Below are 8,403 nucleotides of genomic sequence, written 5' to 3'. Positions count from 1 at the left end.
TGTTCTCAAGCTCCTGCACAGCCACAGATGAATATCTAATAATTTCAGAAAATCAAAATCAACAAAGTGTGAAAAGCTCACTCCTCGATTCCTGGTTACATTGTAGTCCCCTTTTCCACAGTGATCAACTTCAATCCTCCTGTGTAGCAGGGGGGAACCAGCCTTAGATCCTGTTGTGGGTTGTGCGTCTGCAAACCCATGCAGGTTCTAAAGCTGGTTCCACCCTTGCTACACAGGAGGATGTGGCAAACCCATGCTTGGTCTTGTGAGGAAACATTCTGCAAACCCATTTGCTTTCAGAAAGACAATTTCTTGTGAGGAATCATTCTGCAACCCTAATTGAAAACTGAGAGTTAAAAAACGCGTGAAAAAATCATATTTAAACAAATTATATAAGTACAACGTCGGTTCTAATATACATAGCGACGTCATATTTTAATAATCAACGTCCGTTTAGATAAACAAGCACCGTCATAACTACATCGGAAATCCAAAAGTCACTTGGCGAGTATTAAAAAGAGAACGACGTCGTTTTCAGAACCCCAAAGTAACCACGTCGGTTTATTAAAATACAGTCGTTCGGCAGTTGTGATAACTACGTCAGTTATGAATTATTTACCGTCGTTATAAATTTATAATACGACGGTTTGTAAACCCTTTTACGTCGCTTGGTAAAAACTATGACGTTGTTATGTGTGTACAACGTCATTTTAAAGAAACCAAGGTTTAGAAATGCGCTCTTCGTAAATCATCGACGGAAAACAATAAAACCGTCGTTAAATATGACATCTATACCCTAAACCCTAAACCCTAAACCATAAAATATAAACCATAAATTATATATATATTTTTAAATAATTATAGAAAAGGATTTATGGTTTTAGGGCCTAATATATATTAACCATAAACCCTAAACCCCAAAAATAAACCTTCATCCCCCTAAACCCTAAACCCTAGACCCTAAACCCTAAACCCTAAACCATTAAAGTATAAGTGATGTTGTGACTCGTGAAAACATTTTTCTTTTTGGTGGTAATTTTAAATTTGTATAACTCAAACTTAATTTTTTAAAGCTTAAGGGGGAAGAAAATATCTCAATGACTTCATAGGAGTTGACGTTGCATTTTTTGGATTTATTTTCAATTTATTATGAATATTTGAATGAAATGGAATAAAATATTATGAATAAAACCCACAAACCACGTCGGCGTTAATAAATTAACGACGTTTTAAATTATTATAAACGACTTAATTTTAAAACAAAACGTCGTTTAAATTCTAAACCATGACCATTTTTGCACATAAAACGACGTACAAAATATTTTCCACGACCACAACTCTTAACTTCTCGCCGTCTAATATCAAAAAAACAACGTCGTCTATAGAACCAAGAGCGTCGTTTGAAAAACCTCTTACGTCGCTTTTTTAAAAACTGTGACGTTGTTATGTGTATACAATGTCTTTTTGAACAAACTACGGTTTTTCACAACATGAAAACCTCAACAAATTTACAGGGACGTTGATTTCAACAAAAACTTGCGAATTCTAACCAATTTTGTACAAAAACTTGTCTAATTCTAACAAAATTTGTACATTTTATAAAAATGTTTAAGTATGCTAAAATTCCTCTACTCCATATGAACACACACAAACTCTGCCCATTCTTTCCTAACTTCTTCAATGGCAGCTTGGGGGTATGGCACTTGTTCCTTTCCTTTGGCAAACTGCAGTCCATAAACAAAGATTAATCTCACAGACGACGCTATTATTCATTCACCGACATAGTATATATATTCAACGACGGTATTTTTAATTTACCGTCGTTGATAATATAAAAACTCACATAAAAATAAATCTGAAAATTTTCTTCTTACCATCTTCTCAAATTCCAGGGAAGTATCCTTTATGATGTCTCTCATAAAGCGCATGACATAATACCCGCATTCTACACTGCTTGGTTGCTTTGGAGTGCCGGGCAGAGTTTTCCAGAGAGGTGTTTTACGGCCTACTCTGCCTATGTGTGTATTATACATTTTTAGAGCAGAGTTCACAATGTTTTTCCCGTCCTCATCCACAAACCGATTTCCAGGCAGTGGATCCAGAAAATATACGGTTTCCTTCTTTGCTCTTACAATGATCAAGACCCAATGACGGCTGCACAAAATAAATATAAAGGTTAAATAGTGTTATATGCAGAGCATCATACAAACAAAATCCTGTTTTTTGTTTTGGAGACTAACCCTGGATTGTAAGGCATCAGGAAAATCTGTTCACCATCTGTTTTTTGAAGACGATTGGCTACGAGACGTGATCTTTCAGTTAATGAACCAGCCATATTTGCAGCTTTCAGATGATCAAACAGGCACCTAAATATATGAATTGAAACCATGAGTGTTTTTTTTTTTAAACAAAAGGAGAGTGTCAAATGAATATTTGATAAGGACAAACCTCATATATATTGCAACGACAGTAGCCCCAATTTCTTCCATGCCAGCAAATTGGGTAATATCTTCATGCAAGACGAAGGTGTTACGATCTATGCCAAACACCTCCTTCTCAATCATAAAGCTCATAGCCTTCTCCTGAGGCTTTAGTGTCGATTCAACATAACTACAAAGGGATTGTAAAGAAGATGGCAACTCCAGCTTTGTATAATCTGGTACTTCAGTACTCTGTTTGAACAAATAAAGCAACATAAGTGACGTGGTAAATAAATAACAACGACGGTTTAAATAACAAAACGTCGTCTTAAAATGAGTTACACGACGGTAACAAAATACCGTCGTAATGAATACTTTATTACGTCGTTTAAATAAAACCGACGTCTAATTCAAATGCAAAATTCATAATTAATGAATTTACCTTTTCAATTTTCTTTTCTCCAACACTGGATTGCTGTTTTAATAAATAAAGAGATATATATATATAAGAAAGATTGTACAATAATTTAAACATTCAATTAAAACAAACGACGGTTGAAAGAAAATATAGACGTCTGAAAATTGAAAAAGAAATGAAAAAGGCAAAGTTAAGAGAATTTACCTTTTCATCTTTCTTTTCTTCAATCTTTTCACGATCCCCAGATTTCTGTTATAAGAAATAAACTCAATATATATAAGACATAGTACAAAAAGGGCAAAAAAAAAGAAGTAAAAAAATTAAATTAAACCGTCGTGGTAATAATAACAAACGACGGTATTTAATAATTACAGATGTGTATATTTAATCACACGACGGTAAATAATAAACGTCGTGGTATTTCATATACTACGACGGTATCTAAGCTTGTACAACAATTTAAACATTCAATTAAATAATTGCAGACGTGTAACATTCATTAAACGTCGTGGTAATTCCTTTATTGAAAAAAAAAATTGAAAAAAGCAAAGTTATGAGAATTTACCTGTTCAACTATCTCAAGTATCTTTCCTTCTACTCTCTTTTCAACTTCCCCTGATTTCTGTTATAAGAAATAAAGAAATATATAAAGGACATTGTAGAAAAATTAAAACAAATAAATAAACCGTCGTGGTAAACATTAACAGACGACGGTAAATATAAACAGAGAAACAGAAAATTCAAAGTTCAAAGACGTTACCATTTCCTCCTGCTGTTCCCCATTCTTGGCAGTATCCTCCTCAAATTGTAGGGCTCTAACATCAAGTGCCCTAGAACAGCTTGCTTTGTCAGACATTGGATTTTTGGGACTTTGCCCTTGGATTTGGGACAATGTATTCAGTTTCAGCAGGCTTGGATCAAAATTGGGGATGATTTTTGAAAGCTGACTCAGCAAATTTTCCCTCTCAGCTTCTACCAATTGCTTCGTCCTAGCCTCCATCTTTAAACTCTCTTCCCTTGATCTAGCCTCCATTTTCAAAGTCTCTTCTTGAAGGACAAGTCTTACACTTTCCTTCAATTGATCAGCAAACCTAACCTTCTGTTGTCTAGGTAAGTTGAAGTATTGCTTAGGGGAAACCCCAGCCCCTACACCTCTAACTCTTCCTGGATGCTCGGGACCCAAAGCCATTGTCAAAACATCATTGGATCCTGACAGAGAAATTGTGCCTTCAGAGACTTGCTTTTGCAAATCATCCTAACAAAAAGACATAATAAAAAGTCAGAATAAGGAAACAAACGACGGTTATTTATAAAAAATAGACGTAATATAATATTTCACACGACTCAATAACATAACAATCGACGTAATATAATATTTAAGACGACGCTAACTAAATACCGACGTTATTAATATATTAACACGACGTCAATAATAATACACCGACGTCTTATGTTATAATTACAAAAAACAGAGCATGGATTCCAGATTCAGACCTTTAACGTCGCCTTTTAAAATATTTCGACGTAGTAAAACTTTTCACACGACGGAAAAATATAACAGCAGACGTAATAAAATTTTTAAAACAGAGTGAGTAGGCTTACAATTAATTTTGCTTTCTCTGCAGTCTTTGGATCCGGGATGTTACCATGTTTGTCTTCTCTTGCTTTTTTCCATAAGGTAGATCGATCAATATCTACCCCAGGCATGATTTCCTTCAAGTCCTCCTTAAAACCAACATATCCTTTTCGAGACAATCGATGATTGTACTCGAGTTTCTCCCTCCTCTGTGATTGTTCTTCATGCACAGCCTCAAATTCTTTAGATAACCTTGAAGCTACAAAGGCATCCCATTGAGCTTTCTCTATGAATTTGTATGTTTCAGGGGGCTGCCTTAATCTATCCTGCTCCTTGATGAATGGAAGGATATGAAACCTCGTTAGTGTGGACTTGAAATCTTTCCATTTCTTGGCGGCAGAAGATAGCACCATTTGCTTGCCCCCTTTACCAACCACAAAAGCCATGTCAACGGCTTCCCAAATCTGCTCTTTTATATCCTTGGATATTTGAACCCATTTCTTGTCCACAAGTGGGACTCTGGAGCGTGCCAACACACCAATGTAGGACTGCATCTCATTATGTGCACGGCCATAAGGTTTCCCTTCTTCATTGTACTCAACAACAGGCTTGATTTTCTGAATTTTTCTCTGCACAACACGGGGCATTGTGCTCATACCCCGACCTGACTTTGCCTCCTCAGAAATAGTTGCCGTGCTGGCTGGTTCTGTCTCAGAAGATGAAACAAGCTTCATCTTCTTCGAGGCCTTGGTTTGAGGATTTACAACTCTAAGCTCCTTCTTCGAGGATTCATTTTTTTTCAAACCAGACTCCTTACTTTGGGATTGAGAAACCATGGTTACAGACAAATTAAACCTGCAAGTGAAAATATATCAGTGAAATTAAGAAAAACCACGACGATTATTTATAAACTACGACGTATTATAATATTTCAAACGACGTAAGAACAAAACAAACGACGTAATAATAATTTTACACGACGGTAATTAATCACCGACGTGATAAAATATTACAACGACGTCAATAATAAACAACCGACGTCTTATGATATAATAAAAACAGAGTATTAAATATTACAACGACGTTAATAATAAACATTCGCCGTGGTATTGAAAATAAAACGACGTAAATATTAATATACCGTCGTCTATACCACAAAAACAAATTAGGAACAACGTAAAATATTTTCAGCAGAAAAATAATTAAAAAGATTTTCGAAACAAAAACCATTGTTCAGAGAAATCAAACATGCGATGAAAGCTTGGAAACTTAAAATGATATCCTTAAAAATCAAAAACAAAAAAAGGATATCATTTTAAAAAACAACGACGAACACTTTCACACGACGCTAGGGTGACTGACGAACCGTCGTGGTCTATAAATCTAACCACGTAAATAATAAGCCACCGTCGTCTTATTTAGTTGAAGTAAAAGAACCAGAGTAGTGTTCAAACTTGGAAACTTTTCGTCTTTGTCTGCAAATTTTATCAAACTTGGAAAGAAAAAATGTAAAAAGATTTAAAAAAAAGAAAATGATATGCGCATGCAAAACAGGAACAAAAATCCTTCCAGAAATGCTTACCCTTTGCTTGCGATGAAAGCTTTCTTCTGGAGTTTGGTGTTTCAGTTCAGAGATGAAGACGAAGAGGAGATAAGCTTGAAAGTTTGAAACAGTTCTTGGAGAATGAAAAATGAGAAAAGCTTGAAAGTTTTTCTCGGGTTTGGAACCAATGCAAGTATGGGTCAGGAAGGCGAAAAGTTTAAAATAATAAAAAAAAACCTTTTCATAACAACGACGCTATTAATAGTATGCGCCCTAGTATGATACATTATACGGCGCTATTGTTAACACTGCCCTATAATATTACTTTCAACGACGGTATGTTTTAATGAAACGACGTTTTGAAATCGAATTACACGACGCATGTTTCTTCAAAAAAGATGAATCGTCATTTTCCAATTTACCAAACGACCTTATATTCAATAATAACGACGTTAAAAATTAATACCACGTCGTTTTAATTACTCATACCGACGTGTAATTTTTTTAATTACACAATAAATTAATTTTCCAAAAAATTACAACGTCGTTTTTATATAGCGTCGTTGTTAAATAATTTATACGACCTTATTTTAAATTTAAAGGACGTGTATGTTATATATAAACGTCGATATTTTAAAACACCGACGTGGTATATAAGATTTGTTTATAAATAATGGGTTTTCTGTCTTTCTGTCGTCTTCATTTTTCAATTAGGGTTTCAACTTTTTCTCAATTCTCTGGAGGCACATCACCTCTCTGTCTCATCTCGCTTTCATTTTTCAGTTTGGATGTTGATGTGTGGGCGCGTTTGTGTATCTGAAAGACACAAACACGCACACATCATCTAAATATTGTCTTTCTGCACAGAAGGAGAACAAGGTCTGCATCAGCCCTCTTTCTCAGCTCCTCCATGATGGGGTTCTCTGGGTTGATCTCCATGGTCTTCTTGCTCGACATGTACCCAGCCGCTCTGTTATCCCTCAAGGCCTGAGCCTTCATGATTCTTTCCATGTTGGCAGTCCAGCACGGTCAGACGGTCAGACACCACAACCTTCTCCACTCTGTCACCCAAAACATCCTTCACAACCTTGCAGAGTCCCTCAAATTTCTCCTTCAACTCTTCCTTCTTCTTTGCCTCGTCTTCACTCTCATCAAGCTTGAGACCTTCCTTGGCGGCTGAGACAAGCTTCTTGCCCTCAAACTCCTTGTGAGAGTAATTGACACATCATCCACTTCTAAAACATTGCCTTTGTTCATTCTGGTTCGATTATGATGAGGAACAGAGTTCATTCTGGTAATGATAGACGAATAATTGCATAAAATTTGTACGTCGTTAATTTAACAAACCGTCGTGGTTAGTACAATTATGCGACAGTAGAGTTATGGATACCGTCGTAGTATATTATAATTAAAAAGTCGATAAATTTATATTTACAGTCGTGGTAACTTAATTTAAAGCGGCGATTTTTTTTGTAATTAACCATCGTAGATTCCTTTGAATTTATGCGTCGCTGACTAAGAAAATTGGGTCGTGTTTATTAATTAATTAACACGGTGTCTTATTTTTATATCGTCGTCTTTACTTTCTACGGCGGTGATTTCATAGATGCAGTCGTTGTTTTTAGGTTCAGATTTTAACTCTGAAAATACCTTTGTAATAAGACGACGCTTTTTTAATTTGGTGCGTCGTGGTTTCAAAATATCTATACGTGTGCCGTTTTTTAGGTGTTTAAAGTATGTTTCTACGACGGGTTTCTATTACCGTCGTCTTTTAAAAAACAACGACGGTTTTTTGATCTACCGTCGTTGTTTACTGGTCGTCTTTTCCCCTTTTTGTAGTAGTGAATTATATAATGGACATAAAAAGAATGATTTTTCATTTGCTTAAGGAAAGTTCTCAAATGCAAATTTGGCAGGAACCTTGCTTAAGTTGTTACATATATAGGAAAGTTCATTTACTGATTTACTCCAACTTTTGAATTACAAAGAAGGAATGCAATGAATTACATGGAAGGAACCAGAAGAAATATGTAAAAGAAAGTGGCACATTAGCTATGTATTAATATTGAATGAAATCAAAGAATGTACATGAAATTACACAAAATCACAAATTTAGGATAATGAAGTATTACACCAATTTGTGAGAGGTGCTTTCAAAAAAGCGAATACAAAATACCAACTTAAGGATCAAGCTAAGCAGCACCAATTATAGGGAAAGCAGGTGGCTTTTGGCAAACAGTAGTTTATTTGGAATGGCAGGTCTTGGATCCCAAGGGAAGAATCTGCCGCTTAGAAGACAATGACGACACCAAAGAGAGTTCCTTTACTGGATCGGGATTAGTTAGGTTTTTGAGAGGAGAGCGATTTTTGAAAAAAATAAAAAGAAAAAGGTTTTGGAATGAAGGAGGCTGCTGCTGGAATCGGGAAGATAAGCTGCCTGCTGTCG

This window comes from Prunus avium, chromosome 4 (genome assembly GCF_965620075.1).
Source record: "Prunus avium chromosome 4, drPruAviu1.hap1.1, whole genome shotgun sequence".
Taxonomy (NCBI): domain Eukaryota; kingdom Viridiplantae; phylum Streptophyta; class Magnoliopsida; order Rosales; family Rosaceae; genus Prunus; species Prunus avium.
Note: the sequence above shows the minus strand (reverse complement) of the source record.